The following is a 24,164-nucleotide window of genomic DNA, read 5'->3' as shown; positions in this document are numbered from 1 at the left end:
GATAAGTCCTATGCATGCTATGTTTGCCATCTTTCATGCTATAATGCTTGCTAGTTGAAGTCAATATACTATACATGTTTTTCTCCATGTGGTTTCCAGATGCAATCTTCAGTATTAGCTCTAATACTTAGAGAAAAGAAGAATCCAATAGTTTTTTGGGAGGAGAGCTTTCCACTTTTCCAACAGCTTTTGATTGATCCACGTGAAGATGTCTGGACTCATCACATACCTCCCTCTTCAAGGACAATTGTGCCGATGTCTTCTCAGCTAGCACGAGGTGGACTAGAGAGGAGTAGTTTTTTTGTGGGTTTCATTATGTCTCTTCTCTGTGTTCTTGGAGGGATGGTTCTAGAGATGGGTTGTGGTACAGCCCCTCTTATGCATGCTTGTCAGGCCATTGGCAGGCCTTGTTTTTCATTTGATTCAGACAACGGTATTGTGGCTAGCATTGTTGAGCCACTTGTGGCAGATCATTCTGGAAAACGGATTAGGTCAGAGCATGATGGAGAGGGGGAAGAAGAGAGAGTGGAACCTGTCACAAACCCCTTTGATGAGTAGTATGCTACTGGCCCTGAGTTTTTTTGTTATATATTTTGAATGCTAAAATTGAGGACTTTGAAAGTGTTATTTAGCATCTTTATAATATGGTAGATAGTGAAGATTTACGGGTGCCTTTGAATCAAGAAAGTACAAATTTTGATGCTTTGGATAGTGTTTGTAAGGTCTTGATCTAGCAATTGATTTTTTCTCCTTTTTGTTGGTAGCGAATTGTCTTTTGTATAACACATAAGGATGGCAAGTTCTTCTTATTGGAAATTATTTTCATTGTTCCACTTTGACTTACTTTCCTTTGAAATGTATGTTTTGTTGTAGTTTGTTACTATGCTATGCAGAAAAAATGGCAAGATTCATGACAGCCGACAAGAGATATGATGAGTGCCAATTAGATAAACCACATGCACGCAACTACTTTCTTGATGATGAATGTCAGGGGGATTAGAATATGATTTAAAACACCATTTTGTTCATAGACTGATAATTGTTGTGGTGAACCATGGACACATTTGGAAAGTTTTGGTCTGGTGCATTTTGCAGGTGAAGTGGTATTTCAATAGTCATCTATGTTATGAGTTTGGTAATTAGTTTATGTTCTTCAAGTGAAAGATAGGGTGGATTGTAAGTCTGATTATTGGCATGCTTATTATGACAACATCTTGCTATAGTAAGTTTGGTTTCAAATTTGTTCTCATCGGAGGAATTGTAAAAAAACTCGCTCGCTTCATTGGGCCTGCTCGCTTTTTCTCGCTCGCTTTATTGACTACCTCGTGTTCTAGTGTGGGCTTCTCTCACAAGATATCGGTGGTTGGTCGTGCTGAGAAGGCAGATGGTGTCTTGCCTTTACATTGAGTTGATTTTAATTCTCTAAGGCAATGGGATGTTGATTGAAGGTATCTGATTCCTTATGGGCAGTGGTGTGTGAGTGGAAGGCCACGATCAGGTCCAGAATAGACCCAGAGAAGCTAGCTAGTGAGGCAAGGAAAGAATAGAATTTAACTTACCTAGAAGAAGACAATGGCAAACCAAAGACTTCGCATGGTCACATCAAGGTGCATATGGTTTGCAGGGGGTTTGTAGGGCGGGCCGGGGGTAGGTTGTAGGTACTTAATCTTCCAAGATTTGATGGGCGGGACCTGTGTGAAAATCAAGGTTCGTGGGAATAAAATTCATACTATATATTACTAAAACTCTACAAACTAGTATTTAAGAGAAATATTTGACTTTGAGTCGATTGTGGGCTTGCTTATGCCAGCCGTTTGCATCTCGCTCGAAATCTAGCTAATTGTGGAGCTTGCAATTGTCGGCTCATAGCAACTCGCAAAATTATGTTGCATATGTGTGGAAAGATAGTAGTATACATAGGTTCACTATCCTTATGTTTTATAGATTATTAGGTGAAACAAATTAGATATGAATATATTACATACATTTTAATTTGTAGCTTTTATTAGAACTCAAACACCATAGTACATATATACATAGGAAAAAACAATATTGAGGATTGAGGTTATTAGGTTAACAATTTCTCCTAGCTTAGAAAGTAGTAGTAAAACAATTTCTCATAGCTTAGAAAGTAGTAATAAGATTATTTATAAGTACTTGTGTAAGTAATGCTAGTTACTGTACCAGTGTGTGTAAAATACCGACATCCATCAATAGAGCATGATGTTGTGGATGATCATGGTGCAGATAAATGCTTACTGAAGAGAGAGAAGGACATGGGAAAAGGCAATTTGCCATCCCACGCCTATTTTAAGAGGTATATTACCACATTCACAATCATCCAATTATGTTAGGAGGGGACAAGACAGTTGGATGATTTCTCTCTCTCCCAATCTAGCAAGCTTGCATGGAGTATTAGCCACATTGATTTTCGACATAGAACTGCAAATGATTCAAGATAATGTGATGTGTCCTAGATCCTAAATGATATGGTAGAATCTAGAACATGATTACTAATGTGAATATACATAGAACTTATATAAGTTTTAGTATGTTTCTCTTACAGCCTTTATTGGAAGCATGGGTCCAGAAAAACGAGGAAGAAATCCAACAAAGGCTCGTGATTACCTGACAATGTTGCCTAACAAGAAGTGGAAATGCATCTCTCGGTATTTTACACACACTAGTGTAGTAGCTAGCATCACTTACACAAGTACATTAAGGTTTCATGCAATTGGATACTATGTTCCAAATTTGAACATTGAAGTAAAACAATTGTAATACCATCTAAATACTCTAGCATTACTTCCAATTGGTATGATATCCATCAACAAAATTGATGACATCAATTCACGTAACCTTGAAATATAGCACAATATTTTTAACATAACGTAAGCACGATTGTAATACCATCTAAATGGTTCATCATAATTTCCAATTGATATGATGTCAATCAACAAAATTGATGTGGATATCAATCAAAAAAATGCTTTAGCATAATTTCCAATAGGTATGACATCAATTAACAAAATTGGTATGATGTCAATCAATTAGCACAATATTTAATAGGTCAAAATGTAAGCACGATCAGTAGTGTATATAGTATTTCAAGCCTGGGAATGATTGCTCATGAGTCATCATAAAGTTTCCTCATCCTCATCCTCCTCATTGCTAGAGCTTACTTTGGCTACTATGACTTGCAATTGTCCAATAATGGGAGGATCATGCAACAGACCTAGGAGATCACAATGTACTCAGTTGGCTAAATCTCCATCATTGCTCTCTCCCTTAACATCATCCAGAACTCTACCGTTTGCATAAACATATATCAATTTCTTTGCTCTTTCTGTCTTCAAGCAATTTCTAAATGAACAAACTTGTAATTACTCCAATTTCATTCACTCAACGAATTGCTACAAGGATGGGATAGCACTTTCAATGCCAACATTTGCAAATGAGGTGTCGAAGCTCCACACTCTTCCCACCATCTCCATGTAGGAATCTCCTTTGTGAGTAGCATATTCAAATCCATCCTCAAAAACTTGTCCCAAGAGATTATGCCAAGCTTGCATTACATGTTCCAATGTTTTGAAACAATACTCCCACCATTGGGGATTCTAGAATATGACCAGCATAGTGGATTCATTGTGAGCATGATTCCATCACTTTTAAAACATCTTTTGCAAAGTGACAAAACAAATGGCGCTATAGCGAACGTTGTCACTTGTGGATCTTCTATTTTCCTTAAGAGGTGTCGCTCAGCAATCCACAATGCCATGTAAACATTACGCAAACTAGGACCTTTCATGTCTAATTTCCGAATGGCAAACCATCCTCAAGCATAAGGTCAAGGCAATGACAAGAGCACGGCGATGCCCAAATGGTAGGATTTTTCTTATTTATAATTTTTCCAGCTTTTCTACAGTTCTTCGCATTGTTAATGATTATCTGAACAATGTTATGCTCCCCAACATCTAGGATTACAGCCTCCAATTGTTCAGCAATGTATTCACCTGTCTTGGCATTACCACTTGTGTCGATGGATTAATGAAAAGCCTCCCCCTTAAATGTCACTATCATGATATTGATAAGAGGACTCTTGGTGACATCTTTCCATCCATCACTAACAATGGTACATCCTATTCTCTCAATACCATCGTATACTACTTGCTTCATCTCTAGTTTCATTCTTTCATAATCAAGCCTCACATCTCAAGTCTATGATACTCCCTTGGTCTCTTCCCAATTCTATAATAGCTCTCTTGGACCTTCTATACCTCCCCCACATGGGCCTATCCCATATGGAGGGAATAACCTAATATAATATCCATGTCCACCTATTTTATATGACTTCTCCCATGGACTTTGAGCCATATCTCACTAAATACAGCCTAGGTGGAGGGGTGGCAAATGGAGGAGCCATTCCACCTTACATTTTATAACATTACTACCATGGATTATGTACAACACACCCAGGTCCTCTTACGTGGAAGGGTGGCACATGGTCATGCCCTGCCACCTCAACCGTGGGCCCTATTCACACCATATTTTATTATACTATTGCCACACATACAAACACACACACATATTAATGCCTTTTTCCTTAGACAATTTTATCCATAACACTACATCAAAGGGATGGTCTTTACATCAGATGGATGTAGAGAATGCCTTCTTGCATGGTGATTTGCACGAAGAGGTCTATATGGAGCAGCCACCAAGTTATGTGCATGCTGTTCATCCTGAGTTTGTTTGCAGATTGAAGAAAGCCTTGTATGGCTTAAATAAGATCCTTGATTTTCTGCATAGAATTTGGTGATTCTCATTAGAGGAGAATTGGGGTCTCCAAAGGACCCCAAATTAGTGTTTCCTAATTTCAAGGGGTTAGTGAAGGATTTGAGGTGTACCAATGGGAATGCTCCTTTTTGTGGGGCAATGCCATGTTGAGGTGGCATGTCCATAATAAATGCCCAAGGAAATAGGTGTTTTCATTTGGAAAAACCATGGTTTGTGTTGAAAGAAGACCTTGGACTTTGAGGAGAAAACCACCAAGTTGGGGGAGGAAGAAGCATGTGCTTCCACGTGTCTATGACCATCAAAAATTTCAAATTCACCCCAAAGGTCCAAAAAAAGCATTCAATGCATGGCAAGTGGACTTGCAAGTGGGAGGAAGGAGGAAATCCCATGAGAGTGACATGTGGCACTGCGATTCCCAAAGTAAGGACTAGAATAGTGAGCAACCCTGTGTGGTTGCCACATGGCACAACCTGCTGCCACCCACCCAACCCACCCACCAAAAAGCTATATATGCGATTGGCGCGCCTGTGGGGAATGGAACCCACAACCTCCTGTACATCATTAAAGAGCATTGACCACTAGGCCACTAAGCCAATGGTGACACTTCTCCTTGCCATGTGAAATATAAAATAGCCCCACTTCTTCATTTGGTGGATCCTCGAGCATAAATTCAAGGCAAAACCATGTATACTCTTCTAAAACCACCTTGTCCTCCTTTATGACCCCTACACATAGGATTGTGTTAGGGAGACTAATCCTTTGCTAATCCATTCCTTACGAGGCCCTTTCAAGACCCCAAATCTCCCCTAATGCACATCACTAGTGCATCCGGAGCAGGTCAAAACTTCAAAATCGACCCTGGACACACCGAAAACCAATGCCCAGAGGTCCGAAAAAGGGCAAAAATGCCCAGAATGGGAGATTTGCACAAAAATGTAATTTGGCCTTGCATAATGATTGCCTTAATGGCATATTAATGAGATGCACTCTATCAAAACTTGATGTTCTAAACACCATAGAGCTTGAGAAATGTCACACACGAGTACTTTTTCCCTCATTTGTGTAGTCTCTATGCTGCATCTCTCTGCATCAGACTGTCCACATTCTAACATGTCATCTATCCACAACTTGTCACTTGTCATCTACATGCAACACACCACCTATCATTTACATGCAAATATCCCATGCTAATTTAGGTTTGTGACCACCTAGCCAACATTGTCTTGGTGTGAACAATGTGCTCGTTCTTGGAGGTGGCTATAGCTACTCCTAATTAAACTTAAAAAATTGTATTTATGTTAATTGGGTGGGTCATGTGAGACCTACATTGTACTCCCACAATCATTCATATGTTTTGCATTGATTTTAAAACAAGTGGTTAAAAGTTAATCCTAAAGAAAGAAAAATTTATTTCCTTGTGCAACCATCACAGTGGTTCTATTTTAGTGTAGGTCATAATTAATCCTAAACCAAGAAAAATGTATTTTCTTGCAACCACCGCACTGGTTCTAAATTTAAACATTTTTCTTCGTGTTGTCTCTATGCTACATCTTTGTACATCAAACTATCCCTAGTCTATCTTGTCATCTACCCTCATCTCATGACCTATCATCTATTTTGTACTGATCTAGATTTGCAACCACTTCACTAATGTTGGCTTGGTGTGGCCACAACATTGGTTCTTTGAGTTATTATAGTGGTGGAACACTATTAGCTGGAAAAGAAATCAAGACCAAAGGCTAGAGGCTAAGATGGCGACGCTCGAGGGCCATAGAGGAAAGGAGATCGTGAGGGCGAAACGTTATCATGGGAGGGGAAAAGGAATTAGAAGGGGAGGGAATGAAGAGGGAGACTATGACACAAGGGGAAAAGAAGAGGGGGAAGAGAAGCATGTACATGATGGGAGGAGGAATGTAAAGATGGAGACATCAAGGGAAGTGAACCATGATTTATTTGAAAGAAAGGATGAGAGAGAAATATGAAAGTGCTAGCTAGGTGGATTTACAAGAATGAGCGTGTCTCATCAAGGAATAGCCTCCTCCTTTTATAGCCAAAAGAGGGGGTCTCTCCCAATTAATGTATCCTCCCACATGCCTGGTGTGTGTGGAAAAGTCTCCCATGTGGGCTAGGCGGTTACGCACTCTCAATTGTGTGCGACAACCCTTTGCCTCAATTTTCCACATAAATCAAGCCCCCATATCTCAAGTCTATGATACTCCCTTGGTCTCTTCCCAATTTTATAATATGTTCAAACCTCTAGGAGGACAAGTGGAGGGTTGGCACAAGGAATCTTGCCACCTCATTCTACTTTCCCCATTATTTAACTTGCTCTCTTGGACCTTCTATACCTCCCCCACATGGGCCTATCCCATATGGAGGGAATATCTCAATATAATATCCATCTCCACCTATTTTATATTACTTCGCCCATGGACTTTGAGTCACATCTCACTAAATGCAGCCTAGGTGGAGGGGTGGCACATGGAGGAGCCATGCCACCTTACATTTTATAATATTACTATCATGGATTATGTACAACACACCTTATGGGTCCTCTTACGTGGAAGGGTGGCACATGGTCATGCCCTGCCACATCAACCATGGACCCTATGCACACCATATTTTATTATACTATTGCCACATATACAAACATACACACATATTAATGCCTTTTTCCTTAGACAATTTTATCCATAATAGTTCCCCCCCCCAGGCAGGGAAAGCACAGCATTTCCATGCCTGGGTCCATCGCGCACAAAGAAAGGCTTGAGGTAATGCTTGTTGATCACCTTCTTGCCATATGGTTCATGCAGCTCCTGAACTTGTACAGACCCATTGCTACGCTCCTTGATGACTTTTTATGGACCAATCCACAGTGGCAGAAACTTCTTATCCATTTGGTGGTCCAATCTGTTATCAAAGCATAGCACAACATCCCCCTCAGCAAAGTTTCTTTCCCATCCCTTGCAAATCTTAGCATTCAAGCGAGCCTTTTGTCGATTCTTTTGGACCTCTGTTTGGTGTAGTGCAAGGCGTCAGGTTTAATCTAACTTCTCAAGTTGTACCAATCTGGCCTCTACATGTTCATCTTTTGTCATCCTCTGTTCTTGTGCCAATCTCAAAGCTGGAATCTCTATCTCTAGTGGTAAAACGGCCTTAGTACCATACACCAACTCAAAAGGAGTGTGTGACCTGTAGATGTTTTATGAGTGATGTTGTAAGCCCACATGGCTTCAGTGACCTTTTGATCCTATTGGCTCCTGTTCCCTGTGGCCATTTTTCCCATGGTTTTAAAAAGGAGGCCATTGGTCCGCTCTGTTTGACCCATGGATGCTGGATAATAGAGGCTAGAAGTGTGATGATCAATACCCCTGCGATCCATGAGTAACTCCACTACTTCATTTAAGAATGGACTCCCATGGTCAGAGACAATCTCCATGGGTGTCCCAAACCTTGTGCAAATACGTCCAAATATGAAATTTGAAGCTGCCTTACCATTTGCAGCGGGGAGGGCGATAGCTTCAGCCCACTTAGTGACATACTGAGTGGCTACCAAAAGATACTTCTTTTTGTAGGCAGTCATGGGCAAGGGCCCGACAAAATCTATTCCCCACTTCTGAAACGGATGGATGGACATCACTGGGTGATGTTGCCCAGGATGCAAATCCTTCCTACCAAAGGATTGGCATGGTTCACAGGTTTTGCAATACAAAGTGACATCCTTGAATAAGGTCAGCCAATAGTATTTAGCATGTAAAATCTTCTTAGCTGTATAGTCACTGGCATAGTGGCCTCCACAAAATCCATCATGATAATGCTTCAATACCTTAGGCAGTTCATTTGCATCAATGGCTTGTCTTAGTACCCCATCCATGCCTTCATGGTACAACACCCCATCAAGGAGGGTGTAGCGCCTACTATCTCTGCGGATCTTCTTTCTCTCATAGCTAGTACTTTCTGAAGGAAAGGAGAAAGCAATTAGAATCTTGTAGATACCACCATACCATGGATCCCCAACTTCTATGGCTGCTACAAGGGTTACATCAAGGCACTCCTCTAAATCAATCAAAGCATTCTTCAAGTTGGAACAACCCCCTTTTACAATTTTGAAAGAAAAATCATATTCTTGTAGAATTGCCAACCATTTGGCCAACCGGCCCATGGGATTTGGTGATTGAAGAACTTGCTTTACAAGATCAGTGCTAGTGAGTATAAACAAGGACTTTCTAGCCACTTTTAGCCGGAAAAGAAACCGAGACCAAAGGCTAGAGACTAAGTATGGCGACGCTCAAAGGCCATAGAGAAAAGGAGATCACGAGGGCGAAGGGATGTCATAGTGGTGAATAAGGAATTAGAAGTGGAGGGAAGGAAAAGGGAGACTATGACACAAGGGGAAAGGGAGAGTGGGAAGAGAAGCAAGTACATGATAGGAAGAGGAATGTTGAGATGTAGACATCAAGGGAAGTGAACCATACTTTATTGGAAAGAAGGGATGAGAGGGAAATATCAAAATACTAGCTAGGTGGCTTTACAAGAATGAGCGTGTCCCATCAAGGAATTGCCCCTTCCTTTTATAGCCAAAAGAGGGGGTCTCTCCACATTAATGTATCCTCCCACATGCATGGTGTGTGTGGAAAAGTCTCCTATGTGGGCTAGGTGGGTACGCACTCTCAATTGTATGCGACAACCCTTTGCCTCAATTTTCCACATAAATCAAGCCCCATATCTCAAGTCTATGATACTCCCTTAGTCTCTTTCCAATTTTATAATAGGTTCAAACCTCTAGGAGGACAAGTGGAGGGTTGGCACAAGGAATCTTGCCACCTCATCCTACTTTCCCCATTATTTAACTAGCTCTCTTTGTCCTTCTTTACCTCCCCCACATGGGCCTATCCCATATGGAGGGAATAACTCAATATAATAGCCATCTCCACCCATTTTATATTGCTTCTCCCATGGACTTTGAGCCATATCTCAATTATTGCATCCTAGGTGGAGGGGTGGCACATGGAGGAGCCATGCCACCTTGCATTTTATAATATTCCTATTATGGATTATGTACAACACACCTTATGGGTCCTCTTACATGGAAGGGTGGCACATGGTCATGCCTTGCCACCTCAACCTTGGGCCCTATGCACACCATATTTGATTATACTATTGCCACATATACAAACACACATACATATTAATGCCTTTTTCCTTAGACAATTTTATCCATAACAGTTCCCCCCCCCAGGCAGGGAATGCACCGCATTTCCATGCCTGGGACCATCACGCACAAAGAAAGGCTTGAGGTAGCGCTTGTTGATCACCTTCTTGCCATATGGTTCATGCAGCTCCTGAACTTGTACAGACCCATTGCTACGTTCTTTGATGACTTTTTATGGACCAGCCCACAGTGGCAGAAACTTCTTATCCATTTGGTGGTCCAATCTGTTATCAAAGCATAGCACAACATCCCCCTCAGCAAAGTGTCTTACCCATCCCTTGTGAATCTTAGCATCCAATCGGGCCTTTTGTCGATTCTTTTGGATCTCTGTTTGATGTAGTGCAAGGCGTCGGGTCTCATCTAACTTCTCAAGTTGTACCAATCTGGCCTCTACATGTTCATCTTCTATCATCCTCTGTTCCTGCGCCAATCTCAAGGCCGGAATCTCTATCTCAAGTGGTAAAACTACCTCAGTACCATACACCAACTCAAAAGGGGTGTGACCTGTAGATGTTTTATGAGTGATGTTGTAAGCCCACACTGCTTCAGTGACCTTCTGATCCCATTGGCTCCTATTCCCTGCGGCCATTTTGCCTATGGTTTTACAGAGGAGGCCATTGGTTCGCTCTGTTTGACCCATGGATGCTGGATAATAGATGCTAGAAGTGTGATGATCAATGCCCATGCGATCCATGAGTAACTCCACTGCTTCATTTAAGAATGGACTCCCATGGTCAGAGACTATCTCCATGGGTGTCCCAAGCCTTGTGTAGATACGTTCAAATATGAAACTTGAAACTGCCTTGCCATTTGGAGCAGAGAGAGCGATAGCTTCAGCCCACTTAGTGACATACTGAGTGGCTACCAAAAGATACTTCTTTTTGCGGGCAGTCATGGGCAAGGGCCCGACAAAATCTATTCCCCACTTCTGAAACGGATGGATGGACATCACAGGGTGATGTTGCCCGGGACGCAAATCCTTCCTACCAAAGAATTGACATGGTTCACAGGTTTTGCAATACAAAGTGACATCCTTGAACAATGTCAGCCAATAGTATCCAGCATGTAAAATCTTCTTAGCTGTATAGTCACTGGCATAGTGGCCTCCACAAAACCCATCATGATAATGCTTCAATACCTTAGGCACTTCATCTGCATCAATGGCCCGTCTGAGTACCCCATCCATGCCTTGACGGTACAACACCCCATCAAGGAGGGTGTAGCGCCTACTATCTCTGCGGATCTTCTTTCTCTCATAGCTTGTACTTTCTGAAGGAAAGGAGAAAGCGGTCAAAAACTTATATATACCACCATACCAAGGATCTCCAACTTCTATGGCTGCTACCAGGGTTCATCAAGGCACTCCTCTAAATCAATCAAAGCATTCTTCAAGTTGGAACAACCCCCTTTTACAATTTTGAAAGAAAAATCATATTCTTGTAGAACTGCCAACCATTTGGCCAACCGACCCATGGGATTTGGTGATTGAAGAACCTGCTTTGCAAAACCAGTGTCAGTGAGTATAAAGAAGGACCTTCCAGCCACATAATGCTTAAATTTCTCAATGCAAAACACCAAAGACAAGGCATGCTTGTCGGCCTCTGAATAGCATCGCTCAATGTCGAGCAATTGTCGAGAAGCAAATCGAACGGGATACATGAACCGATCCTCCCCTTGCTGGAGAAGAATACCTGCCAGAGTGTGCTCTCCAAACCCAGGATTGATATAGAAGGTCTTTGACCAGTCTGGATTGCGTAGAATGGGTTCTGAAGCCAGAGCATTCTTGATTTGTGCAAACCCATGATCACAATCCTCATTCCAAGAGAAATCAACCCCATCTTTTAATAGCATAGTCATGGGCCGTGTCAAAGCAGCATACTGATCAATGAAGCGGCGATAGTATCCTGCTAGATTGACAAATGAGCGTACCTGATGTTTTGTTGTAGGTGGGGAGAGCTTGAGGATGGCTTCTACCTTCTCGGGGTCAGCAGGCTTGATGCCCTCGGATGAGACAACATGTCCCCATAACCTCCCTTGAGTGGCTCCAATGGTGCATTTCTCAGGGTTGAGACTACCATTTGCATCATTGACCCTTTGGAAGGCCAATCTAACCTTCATGATGTGCTCCTTACGTGATGAGAATATACAGAAATCATCTAAAAACACCTCCAAGAAATCCCCCAAATAAGGAGCAAACACCATCTGCATGAATCTTTGAAAGGTGGCAGGAGCATTGGTGAGGCCAAATGGCATTACTTTGAATGCAAATGTCCCCCAGGGTGTGGCAAATGTGGTTTTAAGCACATCTTCCTTGGCAATTCTGATTTGATAAAACCCAGAGTAACCATCACAGAAAGTATACATCTCATGTCCACTTACCTTCTCAAGAATGAGGTCTTGAAAGGGTAGAGGATGATGATCCCTCTTGGTGGCAACATTGAGCTTCTTATAGTCGATGCAGACCCGCCACTTGTTGTTTTTCTTTGGGATGACTACCACTGGAGAAACCCATTCAGTATTGTGAACCGGAACAATAAACCCAGCCTCTACAAGCTTCTGCAACTCTGAGCGCAAAGCGTCGGTCTGTAGGGGCCCTAATCTCCGATACTTCTGAGCCACAGGCTTTGCATCAGAGGCTTCAGCTCTATCTTGTGCTCTATGGCAGTCACATGGCGAAGGTGGTGGTAGCTAGTTGCAAAGAGGTCAGGGAAATCTTTGAACATTTCAAGAAACTCATCTTTCTCACCTGGAGTGAGGTCTGGAGAAAGCATTGATTCGAGTTGTTGAGGACTAGCTGTTATCTTTTCTGTAGGTGGCAGGGTCGGAGACACCCTCATCATGTAAACTTCCTCCTCTGAGAATTCCTCCCCCCCGTCTGATTCTTCCATGGACTCAGACACTGAAGATGAGAGAGTATCACTGTCATGCTCCTCTTCTTCTTCCGGTTCCATGGCACCAGGTTGCACAGGGATTTTCTCCTTGGAAGCACCAAAAGACATGTGTCCTGTCTTCCAATAGCTGACTGCATCACTTTTTCTCAACCATGGTCTCCCGAGTATGGCAGGGTAACTTCTGCCTATATCTTCAATGTCCACTACATAGAAATTGACAGTGGTGGTCAGCCCGTTGACAGTGATGGGCAAATCCTCAATGACTCCCATGGTGGCGAGTCATCGACCATCTGCTACCTTGATTCGAGTGGAGGAACGCCTTGTACATTTCAAATTCAATTTCTTCATGATGCGGGGCACCATGATATTACATGCAGCTCCCCCATCAACACACACATTTTTGACACGGCAATTATCTATGATGACATCTACTGTGTGTGGGTGCCGATCAATTTCTTCAGAGATAGAAGATACCTCTCGTACCTTTCCCTTTTTCTTGCTCTTCCTTGTTGAGAGACCTTGCTGCAGCTCATGTCTCACCTTAGGACTTAATGCTATTAGTTGCGGGAGTGTGATGCTCAAAGAACGATGAGCAAGGTCTTGAACGACCGAATAGTCCTCTTGCCCTGAGCCGATGGGAAAATCCGAGGGTGACCACTTACTCCTACGAGATCTTTTAGTCTTCTCTATTGGTGGGTCTGCCATCTCAGCATCTAAGGGCTCTAAGAAGGACACCTTCTTCTTGGGGCGGCCCGGTCCACGGTTTGGAGAGGGGTCCGAGGTAGCACGAGTTCTTTTCCCGAGATCAAGGATCTCCACATCAGAATCCTCAGTGCCCGACTCACTTAGAAGATTCACCCTTGGAATATTGGGGCATTCTGGGCGATAATGACCCTTCTGGTGGCACTCGTAGCATACAACATTAGCACGATCTCTTGGAGGGCGGTTGGCTTGATTTCTGATGCCCACCATCTCAAGCCGAAGATCATTCAGGGCCTTGGCTAGGTCATTGACTCCAGGTTCTATTGCAGGGGGGGCCTCTTTAATTGGAGGGGCCACGGGAGTAGAGAGGAGGGGGGCTCGTGGGCGAGGCTGGGGAAATCTTCGAGGCGGAGGATGAGGATATCCACCTTGTTGAGGGTAAGCATCTAAGGGAGGACCATACATCTGAGGTGGAGGCGGTGGATACATCCCTGAGGGGTGGGGGTATGCCCCTGAGTTAGACCCCCCAGGTTGTTGTTGCAGGAATGGAGGGGGATGCGGAGGGACAATTGTCTTCTTTGAAGCGGGGTCAGACTGAACTTTGTCAAACTTTTGAGCAATCTCATGTGCTAGCACCATAGTTTCTGGATTCTCCCATTTAAGCTTGAGGCGGAATTCATCACTCGCTCCTGCTACAAGGTAGCCCAGCACATGCTGAGTCATTCCAACTCGAAACCCGGCATTGTCCTTCTGTGTGGCAATCAAACAGTCCAGGAGCACGGCCGCTCGATCCACATATCGACGCGCCATCTCACCTTCTGACTGCTTCAAATTTGCCACCTGTAGGTACACATTCTCCGGCTCCTCTTCTTTGCCGAAATACTCAATCATTGCTGCTGTCAACCTTGGCTAGCTTTGGCGAACATCTTCGGTTTGCTTCTCATACCAAACTTGTGCCAAACCTTCTAGAAATGTGGGGAGAACCAATAGCCATCTGTCTTCAGTAAGAAAGTTGAGAGAAACACAACGGCGCTTGAAAGCCACAAGATACTCATTTGGATTTTCTTCTACCCGTCCACAAAACATGGGAATGTCAGCCATGCTTGGAATATGGAAAAGAGTGGCTTATCTATGGACGAACAATAGTAAGAGGAAGCTTGAACTGAAAATCGGGTGAAGATACATCCAAAAAGCACACATAGGCAGGGTAGGGTGTGACTGGAGTAGTGTGAAATATTACATGAGAAGAATCTTCAGCATAGAATAGCACATAGACAATCTTAAAAGGACCAATCCTCATGATATCACTTTGATCATTACACGCGAGGGTTAGAGGTGCGGCGTTGCATGAGGTTGTTCATCAAGGCAAACAAGAATGCCATGACAAATGTCAACAGTTGGAGAGCTTGCACATCACCTTCAGCTTCTTCCAGTTCTTGTAGTCGCCATTCTATTTCTTCAAGGGGTGTGCGGTCTGGCATCCTTCTTTTGAGCAATGTCCTTGAGAACCCTCCTGATGGTCTGCCGAAGTCGGTGAACTCGTATCAAGTAGGCCCAACACTTAGTTTCATGATGACCACAACCTTTGCATTCCTTACAAACGATCACCCTCCTTCATGGCTTGCGGCTTTGTTGGGGAGGCGCTTCCACTCGCGTCATGCGTGATTGAAATACAAACGTGCCAAGAAATCAGCAAAAAGATTTCGAGCTCGAGGGATATGCTGAATTTTTACCTCTTCAAACTGGTTGCAGAGTTCCAAGGCCTGTTGATGTCATGGAACCAAGCCTTTGCTCCGCACCTTCCACCTTCCACTAACTTGTTCACACACACTAGTTGAGAATCTCCTTGCACCTCCAATTGCTTGGCCTGATGTTCTTGTGCCTTTTGTAGCCCAAAAATGAGCGCCGAGTACTCAGCTTGATTGCAAGTACTTGCGGGCGAAGACTTGCTGTAATAAAACTCCTCACCACTCGGTGAAGTGAGCTTCACACCCACGCCAGCCGCCTTGGTCGAAGGTTTGTAAGCTCCATCAAATTGAAGAATCCAAGATGTCATCACACCAAGACAAGAATTCAGACATCCCAAGTTTCTCGGTAGTCCAAAATAGGTAGGAGGAGAGGGTGGGGAGAATTCAACACTTGAGCCAAACGTTCAGCACCAAATAAACTTGCAATTCTTTGTTGATAGTTTATCTTAAGCCCAAAAAGAATTACAATTTGAAGCTCGAAATGAGGCACAAAAGGCTGATTAGGTACAAATGGATTCCTTGGTCGAAACATTACCAACCATAGCCAAGGCCTAGAAACCTTTGTAATGAGATTGTGAATAAACCATTCAGGACGAGCTTTTCCACAGGAATCAACAAGCAGATGCGCCAAATCTCCCCCCAAGCTTGGGGAGCATCCCACCCTTCGAAGAAGGAAACCGTTTTGATTATCTCTGAAGCAGCAAGTAGTTCGATCACCGCACAATGAGTAGAAGTAAAGTCAAAATCCTCCCAGCGTATCAGTAGTTTGTCACCCTGAATTATCCACAGTGTGTCATTCCACCCGTCATCACCATCAATAATGCACTGGACAATCAGCCGCTGTTGAAGGTCGACATGAAGATCAAGGAATACATCTCGTGCATTGGTAGCCGTAAGGTGCGGAGGAACAGGCACCAATTCCTTAAACGCGTCGAGAAGTGACATAAATGTCCACCCTTCTCGTGAGGCGTGCGTCCGTGAAGTGGGCTTGGAGAAGTTCTGAATTGGCGATCTAGCAAGAGAAGTGGATAGAGAACATAAAATGAAATATTTTTGCTTTTTACAACAAGAGCAAACTCCTTATGGTTAGAGAGTTACAGCTCCCGCAATTTCAATATATGAACAAAAATCATTACATTTTTACCACTTCCAACTTGTTGGCCCAATGATAAGACTTTCTTTTGTGAAGGGGGAGGTCTTGGGTTCCAATCCTACTCTTTAATAAAAAGAGAGGAGAGGAGAGGAGAAGGAGAAGAGAAAGAGAAAGAGAAGGAGATCCGCAACCAGAAGTCGCAGCAGTCCAGAGAATTGTCGCGCAGAAAAACTGTCCGCAACCAGAAATCATAGCAGTCTAGAGAACTGAAGCGCAGAAAACTGTCCGCAACCAGAAATTGCAGCAGTCTAGAGAACTGATGCGCAGAAAACTGTCCGCAACCAGAAGTCGCAGCAGTCCAGAGAACTGAAGCGCAGGAGACGCATGAAGCCAATGCACGCGCAGTAGCTTAGAAAGAGCACAGATGGTATAGTTTTGTTGATGTAACCCGTACGAATAGAAGATTCGCCACCAGCCGTGGAGATTCGTATCCCAGCAGCCACACCAAAAACTTTTAGCCGGAAAAGAAACCGAGACCAAAGGCTAGAGACTAAGTATGGCGACGCTCAAAGGCCATAGAGAAAAGGAGATCACGAGGGCGAAGGGATGTCATAGTGGTGAATAAGGAATTAGAAGTGGAGGGAAGGAAAAGGGAGACTATGACACAAGGGGAAAGGGAGAGTGGGAAGAGAAGCAAGTACATGATAGGAAGAGGAATGTTGAGATGTAGACATCAAGGGAAGTGAACCATACTTTATTGGAAAGAAGGGATGAGAGGGAAATATCAAAATACTAGCTAGGTGGCTTTACAAGAATGAGCGTGTCCCATCAAGGAATTGCCCCTTCCTTTTATAGCCAAAAGAGGGGGTCTCTCCACATTAATGTATCCTCCCACATGCATGGTGTGTGTGGAAAAGTCTCCTATGTGGGCTAGGTGGGTACGCACTCTCAATTGTATGCGACAACCCTTTGCCTCAATTTTCCACATAAATCAAGCCCCATATCTCAAGTCTATGATACTCCCTTAGTCTCTTTCCAATTTTATAATAGGTTCAAACCTCTAGGAGGACAAGTGGAGGGTTGGCACAAGGAATCTTGCCACCTCATCCTACTTTCCCCATTATTTAACTAGCTCTCTTTGTCCTTCTTTACCTCCCCCACATGGGCCTATCCCATATGGAGGGAATAACTCAATATAATAGCCATCTCCACCCATTTTATATTGCTTCTCCCATGGACTTTGAGCCATATCTCAATTATTGCATCCTAGGTGGAGGGGTGGCACATGGAGGAGCCATGCCACCTTGCATTTTATAATATTCCTATTATGGATTATGTACAACACACCTTATGGGTCCTCTTACATGGAAGGGTGGCACATGGTCATGCCTTGCCACCTCAACCTTGGGCCCTATGCACACCATATTTGATTATACTATTGCCACATATACAAACACACATACATATTAATGCCTTTTTCCTTAGACAATTTTATCCATAACACCACATAATGCTTAAATTTCTCAATGCAAAACACCAAAGACAAGGCATGCTTGTCAGCCTCTGAATAGCATCACTCAGTGTTAAGCAATTGTCGAGAAGCAAATCAAATGGGATACATGAACCGATCCTCCCCTTGCTGGAGAAGAATACCTACCAGAGTGTGCTCACCAAACCCAAGATTGATATAGAAAGTCTTTGACCAATCTGGATTGCACAGAATGGGGTCTGAAGCCAGAGCATTCTTGATTTCTGCAAACCCATGATCACAATCCTCATCCCAAGAGAAATCAACCCCATCTTTTAATAGCAAAGCCATGGGTCGTGTCAAATGAGCATATTGATCAATGAAGTGGCGATAGTATCCTTCTAGATTGACAAATGAGCGTACGTGACATTTGGTTGTAGGCGGGGAGAGTTGAGGATGGTTCTACCTTCTCAGGGTCAAGCTTGACACCCTCGAATGAGACAATATGTCCCAATAATCTCCCTTGAATGGCTCCAATGGTGCATTTCTCAGGGTTGAGACTGCCATTTGCATCATTAACCCTTTGGAATGCCAATCTAACCTTCATGACATGCTCCTAACATGATGAGAATATACAGAAATCATCTAAAAATACCTCCAAGAAATCCCCCAAATAAGAGCAAACACCATCTGCATAAATCTTTGAAAGGTAGCAGGAGATTGGTGAGGCCAAATGGCATTACATTGAATGCAAATGTCCCCCAAATGTGGCTTTAAGCACATCTTCTTGGGCAATTCTTATTTGATAAAACCCAGAGTATGACCACTTACCTTCTAAAGAATGAGGTCTTGAAAGGGCAGAGGATGATGATCCCTCTTGGTGGCAGCATTGAGTTTCTTATAGTCGATGCAGACCCACCACTTGTTGTTTTTTTTTGGGGTGACTACCACTGGTGAAATCCATTCAGTATTGTGAACTGGAACAATAAACCTAGCCTCTACAAGCTTCTACAACTCTGAGCGCAAAGCATCGATCTGCAGTGGCCCTAACCTCTGATACTTCTGAGCCACAGGCTTCGCATCAGGCTTCAGATCTATCTTGTGCTCTATGGCAGTCACATGGCGAAGGTGGTGGTAGCTAGTTGCAAAGAGGTCAGGGAAATCTTTGAACATTTCTAGGAACTCATCTTTCTCACTTGGAGTGAGGTTTGGGGAAAGCATAGATTCAAGCTGTTGAGGACTACTAGCTGTTACCTTTTCTGTAGGTGGTGGGGTCTGAGACACCCCCATCATGTAAACTTCCTCCTCTGAGAATTCCTCCCCCCTGTTTGATTCTTCCATGGATTTAGACACCGAGGATGAGAGAGTATCACTGTCTTGCTCCATTTACACTAGTAGGGAGAGTCGGTAAGAGTAGCAAAATGCCTTGGTGCCCTACTAGCCCAAGAGCCCATGGTTGTAAAGTGAGGGAGAGTGCTAAAAAGGAAAAGGTTTGGCCCTTCCTTCATTGTTCTTTGCACAAGTTTGAATACAAGCTCCCTCTTCTCTTCCAAGAGAGTGTTTTGTGTGTTCTCTTGTTTCCATTGTAGTGCCTTTGTGGTTGTCACTCTATCCCCCTTCACTCCCTTCTCCTTCTTCCCTTCCTCCTCCTCCCTTCTCCTTTCTTCTCCCTCTCCCCTCCCCTCCCCTCTTCCTCTTTCTCTTCCCTCTTTCTCACGTGAAACCACATTGCAACAATCTAGAGGTCGCTTGAGTGACACTTGCGGACGGCTCGTGCTATACATTACTCCCACAAGGAGTAGCTAGGAGTGGAGGCTCCTCGGCATACCTTCAACTAACCCATCACACGTGTCACCATTGAGATGTGTTTTCTAGATTTCAAGAATTCAAAGCCATGGTAGAAAACTAGACATTCAGAAAGATCAAAGTCATGAGATCAGATAGAGGAGGTGAATACATGTCTTCAACATTCATGAACTTTTGCAAAAATCATGGCATTCAAAGACAATTCACTTGTGTAGATACTCCTCAGCAGAATGCAAGAGCTGAAAGGAAGAATGGGACTTTAGCAAATAGTGCTAGAGCAATGCTTAGTGAAAAGAATCTTCCAAATCAATATTGGGCAGAAGCAATAGCCACTACAAACTATCTGCTTAATCGACTTCCTACCGAACTGGATTCAGGGTATGATACCTTATGAAGCATTCATTGGACACAAGCCACACATTGGGCATCTCTGCATATTTGGTTGCATAGCATGTGCCCACATACATGATGATCATCGCAGGAAATTGGATGCGAAGTCACGCAAATGCATCATGGTTGACTATAGTGCAGAAAGCAAAGCATACAAGTAATAATTTAAAAATAATAAGGAAGTTAAGAAAAATTAAGAGAAATAAGGAGAAATATAAGGGAAGTAAGGACAAAAAAGAGGGAGAGGGGAGGGGAGGGAGAAACTAGAGGAATATAGAGGAAAAAATGTAAAAGAATAGGAAGATAAATAGGAAAAATAATGGAAATTAAGAGGGATTAATGAACAAAGGATGTCCATCCATCCGTTTCAGAAGTGGGGAATAGATTTTGTCGGACCCTTGCCCATGACTACCCGCAAAAAGAAGTATCTTTTGGTAGCCACTCAGTATGTCACTAAGTGGGCTGAAGCTATCGCCCTCTCTACTGCAAATGGCAAGGCAATTTCAAATTTCATATTTGAACGTATCTGCACAAGGTTTGGGACACCCATGGAGATAGTCTCTGACCATGGGAGTCCATTCTTAAATGAAGTAGTGGAGTTACTCATGGATCGCATGGGCATTGATCATCACACTTCTAGCATCTATTATTCAGCATCCATGGGTCAAACAGAGCGGACCAATGGCCTCCTCTATAAAACCATGGGAAAAATGGCTGCAGGGAATAGGAGCCAATGGGATCAGAAGGTCACTGAAGCCGTGTGGTCTTACAACATCACTCACAAAACATCTACAGGTCACACTCCTTTTGAGTTGGTGTATGGTACTGAGGCAGTTTTACCACTAGAGATAGAGATTCCGGCCTTGAGATGGGCACAGGAATAGAGGATGACAGAAGATGAACATGTAGAGGCCAGATTGGTACAACTTGAGAAGTTAGATGAGACTTGACGCCTTGCACTACATCAAACAGAGATCCAAAAGAATCGACAAAAGGCCCAATTGGATGCTAAGATTCACAAGGAGGGGGATGTTGTGCTATGCTTTGATAATAGATTGGACCACCAAATGGATAAGAAGTTTCTGCCACTATGGGCTGGTCCATACAAAGTCATCAAAGAACGTAGCAATGGGTCTGTACAAGTTCAGGAGCTACATGAACCATATGGCAAGAAAGTGATCAACAAGCATTACCTCAAGCCTTTCTTTGTGCGAGATGGACCCAGGCATGGAAATGCTATGCATTCCCCACCTGGGGGGGGGGAACTGTTATGGATAAAATTGTCTAAGGAAAAGGCATTAATATGTATGTGTGTTTGTATATGTGGCAATAGTATAATAAACTATGGTGTGCATAGGGCCCAGGGTTGAGGTGGCAGGGCATGACCATGTGCCACCCTTCCATGTAAGAGGACCCATAAGGTGTGTTGTACATAATCCATAATAGTAATAATATAAAATGCAAGGTGGCATGGCTCCTCCATGTGCCACCCCTCCACCTAGGCTGCATTTAGTGAGATATGGCTCAAAGTCCATGGGAGAAGCAATATAAAATAGGGGGAAACGGATATTATATTATGTTATACCCTCCATATGAGATAGGCCCATGTGGGGGAGGTATAGAAGGACCAAAAGAGCTAGTTAAACAATGGGGAAAGTAGGATGAGGTGGCAAGATTCCTTGTGCCAACCCTCCACTTGTCCTCCTAGAGGTTTGAACATATTATAAAATTGGAAAGAGACCAAGGGAGTATCATAGACTTGAGATATGGGGCTTGATTTATGTGGAAAATTGAGGCAAAGTGTTGTCGCACACAATTGAGAGTGCGTAACCACCTAGCCCACATGGGAGACTTTTCCACACACACCATGCATGTGGGAGGATACATTAATGTGGAGAGACCCCCTCTTTTGGCTATAGAAGGAAGGGGCTATTCCTTGATGAGACACGCTCATTCTTGTAAAGCCACCTAGCTAGTATTTTGATATTTCCCTCTCATCCCTTCTTTCCAATAAAGTATGGTTCACTTCCCTTGATGTCTACATCTCAACATTCCTCCTCCTATCATGTACATGCTTCTCTTTCCCCTCTCCTTTTCCCCTTGTGTCATAGTCTCCCTTTTCCTTCCCTCCACTTCTAATTCCTTTTTCACTCCTATGACATCCCTTTGCCCTCATGATCTCCTCTTCTCTATGGCCTTTGAGCGTCGCCATTCTTAGCCTCTAGTCGTTGGTCTCGAAAACTTTTCCAGCTAAAAGTGCATATGCTCATGGACATGCATATGCATATATGTACACATGTATATGCACACACCACACACATGCATAAATATTTCTTTGCTTATATTATGTGATCAAACACTCATTCCATCGATGGTATGCCACAATATTGTACAAGTTCCATACTACTAGGTTTTACAAAGATGACACTACCATTGGTTACTTTTCACTTATAAAGATATCAACAAACCTTCAAACCTCATTTCTTTTTCCCTTTCATGGATGATGATCCCTCCTCAACCAATTACTCTTCATGCAAGACAAAATATGCTTGAATTATGTGAAATTTTGCAATAGATCAACAACCATGCAAGAATGGAAAATTGGGGCATTTCGCTTGTCCACCTGCACAATTGGTGTTCAATATGCACAAATATTTGCAAGGGCATAAAAGTCAACTTAAGTAACACCTGTTCAAAGTCTCGCACCAATCTAACAATAGGACATGTGGAGGGAGGTTACCGATGTGTATTGTTCTTATATATACATACCCGCACATGCAAAATTGTGGCATTTCACCTTGCCACACACACACTTAATGTCTAATGCACATGAAGCACATGGGAGTCACATGAAATACAATTTGTAGCAATGGTCAAAAGATGCATACACACTGCACATGCAAAATTGTAGCATACACACTGCACATGCACAATTGGGATATTTCACCTTCCCTCCACACAGTTAATATCCAATACACATGCATCTAGGAAAGGACATGAGGCACATGAAATAACACCCTTGCAAAGTTTGGTACCATTTTGAGACTTCAAGGAATGGCATCAACTCGAGTAGTGCATAATGTTTTCAAGACATATGCACCTGCACATGCAAAATTGGGGAATTTCACCCACATAATTGGTGTTGGATGAAGATAACTCTTGGCAAGGATATGGAAGTCACATGAGATAATGTCAGTGCAAACTTTGGTACCATTCGATCAATTTGACATGCGGCAAGGGTTTGTATTTTTCCTATGAATATGCACCCGCACAAGCAATGCATGTAAAATTTTGTAAGGGCATGGAATCCACATGAAATAACACACACACAAATTTCGGTACCATTTGAATACTTTGAGGTATGGCAACTGCTATGTAGTTTCCTACACATACACACCCCCACATGCAAAATTGGGTCATTTCACCTTCCCAACCGCACAATTATTTTCCCATCCACATAAAACTTTGCAAGGGCATGCAAGTAACACATAATAAACCCATGCACACATAATAAACCCATGCAACAATAGTCAAACAATGCATGTTTTTCTTAAACGTATGTGATACAATCCTAATTAAAGCTTTAGGATTCCTTAGGCTATAAGAAATCTGTTGCATGCAGTTTGATCTCAGTTTGATGTGTCTAGCTCCAATTGGCTGCTTACAACCATTTTAGTGGTGGGTGTGGCTAGTTTTGGCCATCACAAACAAGCTTTAGAATTGCCCTTTGGGTTGACATGTCTATATTCATTTGGCTTGTTATAGCCATCATAGTGGTGGGCACGGCTAGTGTTGACCATCATGGTTAATTATTACCATTAATGTTAATTTAAAATATGTTGCATTCGAGTTGATGTGCCTAGTTTCAATTGGCCGGATACAACCATCATGGTGGTAGACCATCAAAGTGGTTGACATGTGCCACTGGGCCTACACCATAATTTTAGCCATCATGGTTGCTGTAGATGCACTGATTAACGTGTGATCATGGCAGTAGTTCAGCAAGTGTGGTAGTTGGCGTGGTCATATGGCTTCCACAAGAATATTATCCATGGCT

Source organism: Dipteris shenzhenensis, chromosome 21 (assembly GCF_047967505.1).
Source record: "Dipteris shenzhenensis isolate YYH24624 ecotype China chromosome 21, Dip_SZ_1.0, whole genome shotgun sequence".
Lineage (NCBI taxonomy): Eukaryota > Viridiplantae > Streptophyta > Polypodiopsida > Gleicheniales > Dipteridaceae > Dipteris > Dipteris shenzhenensis.
This window is presented reverse-complemented; position numbering follows the sequence as displayed.